The sequence below is a fragment of the Pyrus communis genome, chromosome 5 (genome assembly GCF_963583255.1).
Source record: "Pyrus communis chromosome 5, drPyrComm1.1, whole genome shotgun sequence".
Lineage (NCBI taxonomy): Eukaryota > Viridiplantae > Streptophyta > Magnoliopsida > Rosales > Rosaceae > Pyrus > Pyrus communis.
In genome coordinates, this window is record NC_084807.1 from 3,430,631 (window position 1) to 3,448,123 (window position 17,493).

Below are 17,493 nucleotides of genomic sequence, written 5' to 3' on the forward strand. Positions count from 1 at the left end.
TCCTAGTAAATTATGTAATGACACACGCAAAATAATTTACCTACAAAATAAATAAATATTTTTATTCACAATTAATTAAATACCAATATTTTGCAATATATATATATATATATATATATATATATATATATAACACTACATGCAAAATAATTTACCTGCAAAATAAAAGGATGTCGATTGATTGCACACTCTATATAATAATAACAAAATGTGGCTGGTATAAATGTAATATCACATAAAAAATAATGTACCTACAAAATAAATAAATGTTTTTAGCCAATTAATTCAAAATTAATTAATTACATATTAGTTTACATAAAAATATAGATAAATTATTTGCAGCATATATATATAGTTTTAACAAAATATGCCTAATATATACATGCATACAAAATAATTTACCTACAATAATTGTCATGTTGTAGGCTATTTGACTAAACTGTATAAATGACAAAGAGGCAAAGGGCCCGGCGGCAATAGAGAGAAGAGAGAGATTTAATTCTGATGTGTGTTATATTCCACCTCATTATGTTTTTATTTATAGTAGTAGAGAAGATTAATTCCTTACCCTTTTACGATTATAACTCTAATAGGAATTTAACTACTAAAGGGAATATACAAAGATATTCCTAGATACACTAGGATTTACACAATCATATCCCTAATCCAATAGTACTGCAACACTCCCCCTTAAGTATGTAAATACTCAAACAAATGGCGCATCAGGTCTTTAGCGATGAAGTCGTCGACACAATGAGCGAATGCAAGTCTCAAAACAACAGAATAATGCATAAAAAGTAAAGCTCACAAAACCTCGCTATGGTAAAACCCAAGGTGAGAGAAAAACTCATAGACTAAGGAGAAAAATGAGAAGTTGCATTAAGTCAAAACTATACGTCTTCTAAACGTAAGTAGAATAGCTCACAAGGGTATGATCAGCCCAGGATAGGTGATTCGTTAAAACCTCGTTAGGTAGCAAAAACCCAATGGGAAAAATGCTCCTAATCGTAGGGAAAAATAGTATATTAAGATCAAGTAAGTATACTTCTGGATACTCCCCCTGAGTTTGGCATAACTTCCAAATGAGAACTACAAACATTGCATATGATAGTTAGGTATATTAATTCCTCGGACAAGCTTTTGAAAGGTTGACTTCGGCAATGACATCATGTAGAGATCGGCAAGGTTGTCTAGGATCGGCTAGCATGACTTCAATCTCCTGATGCTTTGTTGATGTGATGTAGATGCAATATGTCTTGGTGTTGACTGGGTTGATGTATCATGTATCATCACTTGGTCAAGTTGATACATGCAGCATAGCTTTCATGGATCGTCGTTGGGACTTAATGATAGATGAAAAAACACAACAAGTACTTCGACTATGCTTAACAAGAACTCATAAATACGCCTTCACACGAGTTGGAACCACCTAAAGTGGTCTGTACGACAAGCTGGGTGTAAATAAATACGCTATAGCGCTACGATCACGTGAAGGATGTGCGAAGTATCGCAAGTCACCTACAAGTCGGAACCACCTAAAGTGGTCTATACGACAGGCTGACACCTGCCTTAGATCTAAGGTGAGCGTGTGTGGTGTGAGAGGTGAACGATCACGTGAAGGCTAGGCCATCAACTCTGGCGGAGCACTAACACCGAGGTGCATGTTAATGAGCTCTCTAAACATCTCACATAATCCTCAATTTACATAAACATTCGATAACTCACATGGTACTTACCTGAGCGTCTACATCGTCAACCATAAATGTATGCAACTACTAATGCATGTATAAAATATGTCAATACTTGGCATGGTACTTCAAAACATACTTTCATTTAAAATGATTTTTTTGGGAAAAATCAAGTATATAGATATATACTAAAAACCAAAAGCCCACTCACTGATATGTCGAAAGGTCATAGCTCCCGAGCCTCGATTGATTACGCTCGTCCTCAGGATAAGTCTTACATATATGTGAAACAACTATATAAACGTCAATTTAATGCACATAAACAAAACTAGGTAATAATTTCTCATACAATGCTTAAATGGGATGTTTGAATATACCACCATGATCTACACAACCTCAGGAACATCCCCATATTTTTAGAAAAAATTTTCGATCACCCACGCGCTGGCCAAGGCACGCCCAGGCATGCCCCCACGCGCGGCCATGTGCCTGGCACGCCTAACGGAAAAGTTAACACCGTAAGGAAGATTCCGTTAAAACTAACCTGATGCTGTTAGCTGCCGTTAGGAATATTCAGTCAACTTTGACGGAATATTCTCTTTTCTTCTTCGGTGAACCACCGGCCGCCGTTGCCGTTGCCAGAAACTGGAAAAATATTCAAAGCTTCGTATCTCACTCAATTCTCAACCAAAATTCATGAAATTTTCACCAAAATGAAGCTTAGGATGAGAAAAACACATTCTTACCAATTCCAAGCCCTAAAATCCACAGGGTCTCGCCGGAGAACCCTCGATAATCAGCCAAAATTTCAAACTCGCCAACTCGACTTCTCGACGTCCAAAACACCTCGTTTTTTCTTCTTCGAGCTTTGTGAGAGTGTTCTAAAACTTCCTATAAGCTTAGAATCTTCCAAAAACTTCACATTTACATGTGCATGAACAGTACCTCAAAAATCGGAGGTTATGGTTCTCGGGTTTTCCGACAGCTTCACGTCGTAAAAATGGTATAGATGAGATTGTATGGTTACAAGGAATACGAATATGACATCAAAAACCTCGATCTGTGAAGAAAAATGGTTGATTTGGATGATGTCCATATGACTTGTACCGAAATGCAGAAAAAATCCGAGAGGGAGGAAAGAGAGAGAGTCAACGGGAGTGAAAGAGAGGGTGTGAGTGTGTGGTCCAAATTTGCGCATCCAATCACAACAAACAAAACCACACAACCACACAAAACGTCCAAGGGCAATTTCGTCTTTTCATACCTGCGATAAAAATGTTTCGGGACGGGCTGTCACAAAAATTCATAAATTTTAGAAAATGAAATTCTGTCATTTTAAAATTCCGTAATAATATTAAATTTTCTTATTCAAACAGAGTGTTAAATTTTGGCTTTTGTATTTGGGAATTGTTATTAGCACTCCAAATATCTTATTTGGCACTCCAAATTTTCTATAATTAGAAAAAATATATATATTCTTTTGAGGAGTGTAGAAAAAAATATTTAAATGCTATTAACAGTTTCCTTATATTTAAGCAAAAATTTAACAATTATAAACTTAGAAGACACAAAATATCTCATACTACAAAACATTGTAGAAAATCCCGTAAATCTGAATACATTGATTGATGTATAGCAGGACTCCGTCCGACGTAGTCCTTGAGCTGGGGCATAAAGTGTACTGATGCTGTATTGAGACACTGGAGGGAAGGGTTTCACTAAAATGGTTAGTGACAGTCTGTCCTCAATAGTGGTGGGTCTGCACTCTGCACCGGATATATGGAATTAGAAATCTTTAGAGTCAGAGATGCCTGGGCTGGGGAAGACTGCACACTCCACACTGTACACACCTTGCAGAAGCAAAGTGGGGGGAGCGTGACTGAACAGGTTTTTAATGGGTGTGCCTTACACACACACACACACACACATATATATATCTTATCTTCAATACCAAAAGTGAATATATTATTCCACTTAGTATTACACTCAGGTGATATTCATTTTCATTTATAAATGAGAGATTTAATATTTGATTCTTATTAAAAACGAATTTAAACCACATTATTGCTGACTCATTGTGAAACTTAATTCTTTAATATATATAATATTGTTTGTTAAAAAAATAAATACATATTATATATATATATATATATATATATGTATATACCCAACTGCTCAACACACCCACAATATGTGGGTAATTAGTAATTACCAGTAAACCATGAAACAATTATGCTTGTTACACAAACAAAAGTAGTGGTTGGCGCAACTCAAATTAATTTAGGAATTGTTTGGTATTCAGTTTTTGTTCAATTTTTAACTCAAAAATAATTTTTGAGTCCTGAGTTAATGATCCTTGTTTGGTAGGACTATTTTTAAAACTAAATTTGTAAATCAAATGATGTGGTTGTTAATGATTGAATTATTACTTAAGTGTTGATTAATGTTCTTATTTTCTATTGGTGAGATATCATTTCGTTTACAAATTTGGTTTAAAATTTTGGTCTCCTTAGCATTAGCCTTATGAAGAACTCAAGAAGCTTGTTCTTTAATTTTTTTTAGCAATGATGAAATTTTTTGGTAGGATACCAAACAAGCTTTCGGACACAACATATCACAACGTCAACTATGTTAACAAGTAAACTTTTGGGCACGATATCAAATTGTTATGGTCGTCAGTTGAGATCAAAATGGTAGAAGAGGGGAGCAAGAATCTGTGTTCGAAAACAATTATGAATCAATCAAACACAAACAAATGTTAGAATAAAAAAATAGACAATAACATATTCTTCTTCACTTGTAAGTGTGATGTTTTTAGTTAGATTTTTGCCAATAGCGAATTTGAATCACATTCTTACTAGTCCATTGTGAGGTTTAGTCAACTTCTTCTCTTTAATATAGATAATATCGTTTGTAAAAAAAAAAAAAAAATTATAACCAGACAATAATGCATTCGAAATCCAAATGTAAACGAGTGGTGGAGGCTTGTAAATTTTGTAATCCTATACCCGCTCATGCTTGTAGTTCAATAGCGGCCCCGTGTCCGAGGAGGGAAAACTAAGGGCTGGTTTGGTATTACTGTGCTTTGAAAAAAAGCTGATTCTGCTGTGCTGTGAGAATAAGCGGCTGTGAAATAAAGCAGCAGAGTGTTTGGTAAACTTTTTTGTAAAAGTGCTTTTGAAAAAAAAAAACAGTATTATAGTGTTTGATAAACTTTTATGTAAAACAGATGTGAAAAAAGCCGATTTTTCAAAGCTAGGTTTTGCAGCTTCTTGTTTTTGGCTTTTTTTCACCCAAAACTGTGAAAAAAAGCTGAAGCTGAATGTTTACCAAACACAAAAACAGCTCCCAGCTTTTTTTGATACCAGCTTTTTTCAGAATCACCTCAGTACCAAACCAGGTCTAAGTCGGTCCATGCTTGAAAATTGAAATGATTCTTTGGCTCGTGGAAAAATAGAGGGGAGAGTAAAGCCAACCACTTTTTTGGCATTCGGTTGTTTGGTTGTTTGTATGTTTGTTTTTTTTTTTCATGAAATAAAAAACATTGATTGCTTTGTTTTTATGACGATTAGTGTATTTTCAATATACTTTGTGCATGAAAAAAAAAAAAAAACTTTGTACATGAATATGAAAAGACATGAGAAATCATTTTTACAATTTTTTTTGGGTGTGTCAAAGGCAATCTAAGAGAAAGGGAATGAGTATATGAGCCAAAATTAGGTATAAGACTAAAGACAAATATTAAACATCCTTGTTAACTATATGGATACCTATAAAAAGAATATTAGATTGTACAATTTTTTTTTTTTTTGAACAATATTAGATTGTACAATTAGTTGGTAAGGAAATCAGTATTTAAAATAAGAGTAAATTGTAGCAATGATCCTTTAACTTTAACCCAATTGGAGCAATGATTCATCAACTAAAAATCCATTACCAATGGTCCATCAACTCATCAAAACGTGCAGTTATTGTCCTTTTTGCCAACTCCGTTATGCATATGAGGTTGAATTAAGAGGCAAATATGGAAAATCAAATAAGAAATTTTTTATTAATTGTCCCTCAACTTTAATCCAACTGGATAAATGGTCCCTCAACTTTAACCAAATTGGAGCAGTGGTCGCTCAACTTTAACCCAATCCAATTGTGGTAATGGTCATTCCAACATAACTCATTTTGACAGAATTTTGATGGAGTTGACGAAAAGGATCATAGCTACACGTTTTGATGAGTTGAGAGATCAATGATATTTTTAGTTGAGAGACTATTGCTTTAATTTGATTAAAATTGAGGGATCTTTTTTATAATTTAATCTTAAAATAAATAAGTAAAGGACTCATTTGACCGTTAATTAAATAATAGTAGAAGAAATGGAAGCTCCCTCTGACGTTTTCACCATCGCTGGTTTCAAATGGTATTATTATTATTTTTTTATTTTTGTTCTTTTGGAGCTTCTTCCATTTACATTTCCTCCATTTTTTCATATAATAGACACACACCATTATATATATATATGTATATATGTATATTTAATTCTTTCGTTGTTTATATTTTGATTTATTCAATTCAATTATTTAATAAAAGAGAAAGAAGTGTACAGTTATCATTTCTCTCTTTACGGGTCCATGGATTTGTTCAAACAAAATGTAAGTTATTATTTATTTAACCTAAAAAAAAGCTATTTCTAGTAATATTCTTCTTCGTATGTAGGAGAGATGTTTTAGATTCAACTTCTGGTAACGACAAGTTGATAACGGTTTATTCTGATTGATCTATTGCATGACTTAACCAAAATTCATCATTCCTTATTGTAAATATTGAACAATATAAAAATGTAAGTGGTCCCTTACCATAGTGGTGGGAAAGAGTCGAGTTCTTACATGATGGCGTGGATTCGAACTTCTTTGGTGGCAAATCTAACAAAATTTATTATTTGACAAAAAAAAAAAAAAATACAAACAAACGATATAAAAATAAAAAAAACTAACTAAAAGAAAAGGGAAATAGGAACCAGGTAATCTAACCTAGCACAGCCCATAAGGCCAAACTTGGCCCAAGATTATTACATTGTGCCATATCATGTATGTGTCTGTAGTTGTTGCCCCTCAAATTATAAGCAAAATTTGGGAGCCAGTCGAACTCGAAACTCAGGTGCAAGGGTCAGTGATATTTTCAGTTCTTTACTAGCTTTGGTTTGGTTTGGATTGAACAGGAGGATCCTTGTTGTACGTCCGAAGTGGTTATCCGACCAAGATCCTAATGGCCTAGTCCAGTTGGCCATATATTTGGGCATCGCAGGTGCTTCAAGCTTGGCACCTGGATGGAGTAGATATTCCAGCTTTAGCTTGACCCTGGTCAATCGACTTGACACCAACAAGTCAATCACAAGGCCTGCAACCGGTATTGTTCTAATCTCGAGTGCATCTCCTTTCATTCATATTCATGTTTGTATAACATTTTCAGAACAAATTAGGATACCCTTGGATAGAAAGATTAAAACCAGCAGGGATTTGGATTGATTTTCTAACTTTCATCCCTCATGGAGTGGTGAACCATATACGCATATTTTTTTACTCATCCCTTCCCTTTTTGGAGAGAAGTTCATGTGATATTCGCCTGATTTGCATTTTGACGACATATTTCTTCATGTCGTTAGGGCTTGTTGTAATGCTATAAGTTGATGTAGCAGGACTTATAATTTTCAGTTGATGTTTTTTGGCTCAAAATTTATGACAAATTAATCCCCTATAAATTCAAGAGGGGATTATTTATAGTATTGAAGGTTTTGAAACCATACTCAAGGCTCTAGAAGACATGCATGATGATTGATGAGTAATTCAAAACGATACAATTAAAATTCAATTCGTGTTCATGATTTTCCTTTCGTCCTTGTTTTTTTTAATGCCTGTTCAACACTTGCATGGCATGGCCCGAACACGAATAAAACAGGGGTGATAGTATGCCATGCTAATCATGCAAGCACAACATATTTTTCCTTTCCTGCTGGCTCAGACATGGCATCGTACAGATACAAAGAACGACTGAGCCGGGCATGATTATCATTTATACTCCTTGGGAACTGTTGGAGAATAAATCGAAAGTTTTGAGATATTGGGGTCAGTTATAATATTTGGTTTATTAGTTAATATGTTTGAATATGTGATTTGGTTTTTCTCCGAAGAGTTTCTGTGTTTGTGTGTGTGAATATATATGTGGCTATTAGAGCAACTCCAGCGTTGGAGCCCTCCCCCCTGGCAATACACTATTCAATCCACCTAATGAACAGTAACTGCCCTTAATGAACAGTAAGTAGCCCTGGCAATAGAATTTGCATCTCCACCGTTACACTTCAATAGCCCTGGCAATAGGCAATAAAATATTAGTATTTTTTTTTATTATAAAATAATACAAAATAATTTTAATTGTAATATCGGATAAGATTTTTAATCGTTCTCGGTGCGCCACGTGTCATTATCCGAAGTATTATTAAATAATACAAAATAATACAATTATTGGTGATGGATTTCTGATAAGATTATTAACCAATCACGTCGCGCCACGTGTCATAATCGGTTCACAATCTTTGAGGATAGATTTCCATCAGATTTTTAACGAATGACGACATGCCACGTGTCATAATCCGTTCACAATCTTTGAGGATAGATTTCCATCAGATTTGTAACGAATGACGGCATGCCACGTGGCATTATGCAGAACCTAATCATTTCTGAATCCTCTATATAATCCACCATCCATCCTCACAAATCTCACACCAAAATTCTCAAGATCTCTATCGTTATTCATAGTTTCTGCTTCCTTATTCACAAAAATTTGTATCATTATTCATAGTTTTTGTTTCTTTCTTTCAATGTCGTCTTCTTCTTCCTCAAGGATGATGTGGGAATACAATCAGGAAGAGGAAGAATTGTTTAACGAATCTGAAGCAATCTTCAATCACCAGAGGGTAAGAAATGAGAGGGAAGAGGATGAGGAGCGTCAAATGAGAAATGACGAAGTAAGAAGGGGCAGAGCCTCACATTCCCGTCGAGTCATCCAAGCTGCGGCTCAGATCTGCAGGCCCAGCCGTTCCGGAAACCTTGATAGAAGCAGGCAACGACGAGGTATTGAACTCTTGGATGATTATTTTGTTCCTAATAGTGCATTCCCTGATACGTACTTTAGACGTCGTTTTAGAATGGAACGACATTTGTTCAACAAAATCATGATTGCTGTTTGCAACCATGATTCTTATTTTGTGCAAAAAAAAGATGCTTTTGGTGCTATGGGTCTACTGCCTGAGCAAAAAATTACTGCTGCCTTGCGGATGCTTGCATATGGAGCATCTGCAGACCAAGTGGATGAGATAACGAGGATGGGGCAATCAACCATTCTTGAGTCCCTGATGAGGTTTTGCGGAGCAATCGAATCTATCTACACCGCTGAGTACCTCCGCAAACCTACACACATGGACTTGGAGCGGCTGTTGAAGAAGGCGGAGATGCGTGGCTTTCCGGGGATGATTGGAAGCATTGATTGTATGCACTGGACGTGGAAAAACTGTCCAAGTGCATGGCAAGGCGCTTACGGGGACAGAAAAGGAGCAAAAAGTATCATTCTGGAGGCGGTGGCATCTTTTGATACATGGATTTGGCACGCCTTTTTCGGGGTCCCGGGAGCTCAAAATGACATCAACGTCCTTGCCCAATCCCCAGTGTTCAACGATGTCCTGCAAGGAAATGCACCAAAAGTTACGTATGAGGTCAACAGACGTATGTACGACGGGCCATACTACCTAGCTGACGGCATCTACCCGCGCTGGTCAACCTTTGTCAAAACAGTGCCACGTCCACGGAGTGCAAAGGAAAAACACTTTGCAAGCTGTCAAGAGGGGTGCAGGAAGGATGTGGAGCGTTGTTTCGGTATCCTCCAAGCTCGCTGGGCGATCGTCAGGGGTGCTGCCAGATTGTTTGATGTAGAGTCGCTTCGATCCATCATGATGACGTGCATCATTCTTCATAACATGATTGTGGAAGATGAGTACGATTATGAAGCCGTTGATGAATATGAGCCAGACCCGATGAACAATTCAAGAACACGTATATATTGTGCTCATGACGCCACCGATGAGCCCGTGCAACATGAGCCATTACAAAGGGATGGACGTTACAATGAAAGGCTCATTCAACGATATACTGCATTTCAAATGCCAGACATGCACAATGCCCGACAAATTGACTTGATAGAGCACCAGTGGGCATTGAAACAAGCTGAAGATAATTAAGTTCATTTAGTGTGTTTTTTTTTAATTTGGTATGTTTATGTTATTTTATTTGGTGTGTTTTATTATTTGGTATGTTTAAGTAATTTTTTTTATGTTTATATTTATGTAATTCTTAGTATGTTTATGTGTATGTTTATGTTTATGTAATTTTGTTATGTTTATGTTTATGTAATTCTTAGTATGTTTTATGTTTATGTTTATGTTTATGTAATTTTGTTATGTTTATGTTTATGTAATTCTTAGTATGTTTATGTTTATGTTTATGTAAAGGACTTTTAATTAGAACGATGGACTTTTAATTATTTTATACAAGGACTTTTAATTTGAACAATGGACTTTTAATAAATAACTTACCAAATTAATTTGAATAAATATTCAAGAAATTGGAAACAACATAAATAATACAAACAATAAATAATAAATTACAACCCAAAGTGATTGGAAAATTATGGGCTCCGATTACAAAAAGTACTCTATTCATCATCACTTAACCAATTTGTGGTGCTAGGATGATCTTCTCTTGCGGTGCTAGAACCACCTTGGCTTGCTATTGCTTCTCTTGCACGCCTCCTTCGCACAACGTCCGCTTTCTCTGATTTCCAAAAAAATTTAGAATTTGGAGACTTCCCTTCTAAAGACATGTTCATAATCTCACGATCTTGTTGAGCCTGTCTTTCTTCTCTAATATGTTCCCTTTCTTGCCTAAGTAGCTCTCTTTCTCTCTCATTAGCATAAAATTCTCTCTCAACAACTGCTTGTTTTGATGCCTCTCTAGCCTTTTCAGCCTCATCTTTCGCCAGGTCCCTTGCCAAAGTCAATTCACCTTGGCGAGTAAGTTCTTCCATGAACTTTGCATAATCGTTCTTGGAAGCACTACCTTTTCTCTTTGAAGCCTTCTTACCTTGAGGCCTAATTGGAAAACGGGTCGAACCCGATGCGCGTTCAGGGAGGGGCGTTTCGGGCACTTCTTCTGCATCATCTTCATGAACATGATCGGGTGTAGAGTGTAGAGGGGTGCTGTTCATGTGCACTTCTGGACCGACTGGCACAACTCTAAATTTAGGACAATCTTTGACAATATTCCAACATTCCCACCGATTGAATGATTTATTTTTGCTTTTGGTTTTGGCAGCGTACCAAGCTTGTGCTTGAAGTTCCTACACAATAAAAATAAGTAACAAATAAATAAGTAACTAGCAAATACATACATATATATATAAGTAACAAATAAATAATTTTAATGAAAATAAGTAACTAGCAAATATATACATATATATATAAGTAACAAATAAATAATTTTAATGAAAATAAGTAACTAGCAAATATATACATATATATATATATATAAGTAACAAATATAATGAAAATAACTAAGAAGGCTTCAAGTTTAGTAAATAATGAAAATAAGTAACTAGCAAATATATACATATATATATATATATATATATATATATATAAGTAACAAATATAATGAAAATAAGTAAGAAGGCTTCAAGTTTAGTAAATAATGAAAATAAGTAACAAATAAATAATTATAATGAAAATAACTAACTAGCAAATATATACATATATATATAAGTAACAAATATATATATATATATATATATATTTATATGTCATTTTAATCATAACATGGGGCTAGAGTTCCAAGTTTAGTAAATAAATAATACAAACAAACAAATAAATAAATAATACAAACAACATAATTATAATGTAACAAATAAGTAACAATAAATAATAAATTGTTACCTGATCCGAGTAATTTTCCCCGCTTCGAATATTATTACTAGCTTGTGCCAAAGCGTCTCTCCACGTACTAAACGATTGGCTAAGTAATTTCCAACGACTGGACATCGATTCTTTGGTTCTTTTCCCACCAATTTTCTCAAGAAAACTGGTATGAATAAGACTCCACATTTCTCGCAACTGCATCTCATTACCCGTAAGCGAACTATGAGTAACTTCAACCCAGCTAGTACACAACGCAACATCTTCAATAAGCGACCAATTCGTACATGCACCAGTGGTCATTTTGTTGAAAAAAAATGGATTCAAACTTTGAGACAAAGAAAGGAATGTGATTGAAAGTAGTTGAGAAAATATGAAATTGTTGTGTAAGGTAGATGATAATGAGAAGGTATTTATAGAAAAGTAAAAACAATTTTTTTTACAATTTTTTTCAGATTTTTCAGATATTTTTTTGAATTTTTTTGAATTTTTTACAATTTTTTTTAAATTTTTATTCAATTAATTAATCTATGCCGTTGGATTTAAAAAAATTTGAATTCCAACGCGCCAGATTGTGCCACGTGTCACAACGGTAACTTTTCAGATTTTTAAAACTATTTTTTCATTTATTTTTTAATTTATAAAGCATTTTAATATCCACCGTTGATCTCAGATCGAACGGTGGATATTAAATCTGATTTTTTTTTTTTTTTTTACCGTTGAGATCTAATGGTTCACATTAAGTGACCGTTAGGATCTAACGTACCGTGGGAAGCCACGTGGCTTCCCAACGGTAACTGACATTTGTTTTTTTTCTTCTGACTTTTGTGTCGGGACGCGCCCCCACGCTCGGGTGGGGTGCACGCGCCTGACACAAAAAAAATAAAATAAGGCGCTGACGCCACCCTGGCGTCAGCATTGCGTCAGCCCCACCTCGGGCTCAAGGGCTGGCAATCCCTCACGGGCCCTTTGCTCGGGCTTCCCCCATCCACCGGGCTGGGTCACGCTGGACACCTTCCACCGGCCCTCGGGCCATTGTTTTGGAGCCAGTCCCCCGAGTAATTCCCCACGGTGGGAATGCTCTTATTGCTGATAGCATTAATCATTGATTGAATTCCTCTACGTCGATAATCGACTTCTATTGTAACCTCGAAATGTACTTCACCTTTAATTAATTACTTGGTCTGCATTCTTGATTCTTTGCTTTTGTTTCCTCGATAACAGGATCTGTAAAAGAGTTCACAGAAAACCACAAGGAGTGGGGCTTCAAATCCTCATCCCTCTCAGAATGAGAAATGAGGAAGAAGGAGATGTTGTATGTGACACCTATATATGGAAAATTCCCAACTTGTCCAAGCTCAAAAGTGACGAGCATTCCTCTGAAGTTTTCATAGTCAGAAACTCCAAAAATCTCATTTTACACTATTTACAAGTATATTTTTCTTTTCAAATATAAGAAGTTTGGAATGTAAAATGAGATTTTTGGAGTGCCAATAACAATTCCCTATATATATATATATATTGCTTAATTATTATGCAAACTGGCTGCAGATTTTGCTCCAAGATGATTTCTTTTGTTTAACTTTTTAAATTTATTTATGAGGCCATTTTCTTTTTGTGAACAATTTATTTGTGAGGCCATTGAAGTCATGGCATCTTGAAACTTTCATTTTCTTGGGTACCAATAAGGAAATGTTTATGCATTTCTTTCCCATTTTTGGAATACCAAATTAATGATGGGGTTCAAGTGGTAAAAGGTTATTTTTATTTTTATTATTTTATGAATTTACTGGTTTTCATCATCACCAAAACACATAAATAATAGTAGATTTTTTATTCATTCGACCATAGATTTCTTACACTGGGAGCCTTGACAGTTGAAACGGGCTGATTGAGCAACAAATCTCCAAATTTTATTCAAAAAAGGGGTGCAGATTAAAATTAAGAGTAAAGTTTAGAGTTGGTCCATGAACTTTCAGTCTTTTACCCTAGTTGAGATATGATCGATGAGCTAAAAATATGTTAATTGAGGTCCCTATATATAACAAAACATGAATGATTGATCCCTTCTGCTAACTTCAATAAAATTTTATGTTAGTCTAAACTAGGGTGAAAGTTTAAGGACCAAATCTAAACCACATAATCAAATAGACGGAAAATCTCTTTGAAGACCAACATTACATGTTTTGTTAAGTCCAAGAACCTTAAATAATGGAATTTTTGTTCAAGAACCAAATCTAAACTAGTATTAAAAATGAGGGACCAATTTCTAATTTTAATCTAATTTTAGCACACAAGGCCAAAGATATCCCATGATTTTAACATTCTGCCTTATCATATATGTTTTTAGTTTCTTTTACCAGCCTTGGTTTGTTTGATCAGGAGGATCCTTATACGTCCAACGTGGATATGCGACGCAAATCCTGAACTCGAAGACCAGTTATCCATGTCTTTGAGTGTTGAAGATACTTCAACATTGCCACCCGGATGGACTAGATGTGCAAATTTTTGCTTGACTCTGGTTAATCAACATGACAGCACCCTGTCAATAACCAAGTCTACAAACGGTACTTTCTTTACTGTTTTTTTATTTTATTTTTTATTTCGCATTTATGTTTGTGTTCTTAACTGTTGTCTTTTCATTTTTGTTCTTAATTCATTCTACCTTTCAAGGAAAATATTAAGCAAAATTCTTAGATTCTCAAGGGAAATTACATTATTTCCTGTTTTCCTTATCTTTCATTTCTTCTACATACCCGAATACAAGAAAATGTCACAGCTAAATTCTTAGATTTTTCTATTAGATTAGCACTTCCTTCATGGACTTCTATTTGCTGATTGAAGGCACTTTGTGATATGCTACTGAAAACTATTGCAGTCTGGAAGTTCTAAAACAGTTAGCAACTTATTTGACCACCAATTATTGTCTTCACTTGTGATCCTTGATGTTTTCTTCACAGGCAATCTAAAAGAGTTCAAAGAAAACAAGAGTAAGTTTGGCTTCAAATCATTCATGCCTCTTCGGAAAACTCTATAACTCCGGTGCAGGTTTTCTAGTAAATGATATTTGCATTGTTCAAGCCAAGATCAATGTCCCAGTTAAAATTGGCGGCCAAGAAACTAATATTTCTGCAACTATGGAGTCATCAAAGAAAGAACTTAAGGGGCAGGAATCACAGGGGAATTCTGAACTCCAAAACGCACCAGGTTTTCAACAAGATTGCACTGAGGCTACTGATGACAGCCCTTCTAACCCTTCCTTAGGGAAGTCCCCACGACCCAAATGGGCGACCTTATGGATTTTAGTGGTTTACGACGAATAGAGAGAGCTTTTGTTCCATGGCTAGAAGAAGTCTGCTCATCGAATCCTTCCTTGATTGACTGTATGCTCAAAAGAACTCCGATCTTTGGGCCGGGTGCTGCATTTTTAAGACGATAAGGGTTAAAGATATGATTAGGGATGCTTCTGACCACCTTCAACTATTCTGGGAAGAGGTCGAGGCCCTTAGATTTGACTTAGCATGGCTTGAGCTGCATGTTCGTACCGCATTTGGTATGAACAAATTTCTACAAAGAGCGGGGAGACTGAAAAGGCTGAGAGAAGACGTAGACGTTTTGGAGGATGAACTTAAAAGGCGGAGGGCAGCAGTAGTTGTTACAAAGGATGATCTTGCGGTAGCCAAAAAAAACTTGGGTAAGGCGGAACAAGAATTCAAGGGGATAGACATGGATGGTGAGCTAGGTTATGCGACTGGTTAGCCTTGTTGTATGATATCTTCAACTGTGGGTTTAGATCTTACCTTACTTGCTTGACTAGGAATCTTGAAATTTAAGAAAAATATTGCTTTAGCTTTATTTTTAAGTTGTGGGAATTAATTTTGGGAGTTTTAACGAAAAGTCCACGGTACTATTCACTTTAACGAAAAACCACATTTTTATACTAAAAAGTCAATCATGGTAATATTCATTTTACCTTTTATTTTGTTCTTATCATTAAAACATAAAGTTTTCAAGCATTCTTTAGTTTTCCTATTAATTTTTGCACAACATTTTTTCCTCCTACAGACTCGTCTTATTTTAACAATTCAGTTGAACAAATTGAAGGAAAATCAAGGCCCATAATGGAGAGGTGTGCAAAAGGTGAAAAATAGTATATAGAAATAACTCCGCAAAGTTGTTTGATATTGCAATTCCTACTAAAGAGTGGTGTTTTGCAGTTGGGCTCTAGTTTTTCTTTCTATCAATGAGGGGGAAAATAACTTTGTGGCCTCAACTTTAGTTGGGGTGATTATCCTACTCTAAAATTCTAGATTACATTAATGCATGACATACATTGTTTAATTTAATGATTAGGATCTGTGTTGAAGTATTTCAAGAGATTTAGGGACCGTTTGGTATCTTTCTTGAATCCAATTTTTTTGTTTTTGAAACTAAATTAGTATTAAGTAATTTAGATTCATTCATCATTTAAAAAAAAAAATTGATGCAAGTAATATACCAAACATGCCCTTAGAGAGTGAACTTACAAAAAATTTAGGGTGTTCCAGAATATGGGATACTCTTTGGTGTTTAAACCCTTACAATGTGTTTGGATGAGGAAAATAATTTGGAATTTTGACAAAAGTCAGAATTTATATAAATTGTTATGCAGAAATTCCCTTGTTTGGATTCATAAACACAGAAATATAGAATTTTCGCGTGGAAAAAAGAACATGAAATTTGAAACTTCCAATTCCCAAATTTAAATTCCATATAAATAGATGTTATTTCCAAATTTCTATGAGTGAGAGTTTGAAAATAACAAATTCTATACTCAAATTTTATTTTTCTTTTAGTTAACCAAACAATAAAATTCAAAATTTGGAACATTTTAGAAAATTCAAAACTTTTGGAAATTTTAAATGCATTCCCATTTTCATTTCCATCCAATCTAGTCATAAGTATTAGGAACAGAAATTTGAATGGCGGAATCAAAAATTTCAATCCAACTTGCACATTTTGGAGTAAAATATTTTTGTATCTTTTAAGGTGAGGTTCCCACTTTTACGTCTATATGACCAGCTAACCCCAAATTCATATGTGACCTCAACTATCTATGCACATTGAAGAGAAATTAATTCAAATTTAGAAAGAACCTATTGGGTGGGAGGTTTCAGATGTGAATTCTGAGCAAGCTCCAGATACACCAGGTTCATATATTGTTAAGCCTACCGTTGATTGCCCAGCTGATCCTTCTCCAGTCGAGTTAATTAAGGAAATCCCCACTGCCCCATTAGGCGAGCGTATGGATTTTAAGGGTTTTTGACTTATAGATAAAGCTTTTGTACCACTTCTAGAGGAAGTCTGTTCATTGCATCCTTCATTGATTATTTGCCAACTTTAAAGTAGTAAGATGTTTGCTAAAAGTGCATTCAAAGCTTTGGGGCGACTGCTGCATTTTCTAAAGACTACAAAGGTCAAGGATATGACCGAGGAATCTTGTGAGCGCCTTCAGCTTTTGTGGGGGGAGGTTGAGTCCTTCAGATTTGACTTGTCGTGGCTGGAGCCAACCGTTCAATAGGCCTTTGATATGAAGAGGTTCGTGCATATTAAGGGTACAAGTTAGCAATATAGCTAGAAATATAATTAGCAAGTTTGTTAGTATTTGATTAGAGTTGTTAGGCTTACTAGTATAAAAATAAAGTGTGTAATCTTCATTCTTTTGGTTAATACAAAAGCATATTTCTCTCTCTCTAAATCTCTCTCTCTAAAACTCTCTGTGTTCATCTTTCCTCTCTTCATCTTTCTTCTTGATTT

General features: G+C 35.1%; 1 pseudogene; it reads left to right on the plus strand.

Moving 5' to 3' along the window:
- Positions 1 to 6,058: 6,058 nt before the first annotated feature.
- On the plus strand, positions 6,059 to 15,502 carry LOC137733576 (uncharacterized; annotated as a pseudogene).
- The last annotated feature ends 1,991 nt before the right edge of the window (positions 15,503 to 17,493 follow it).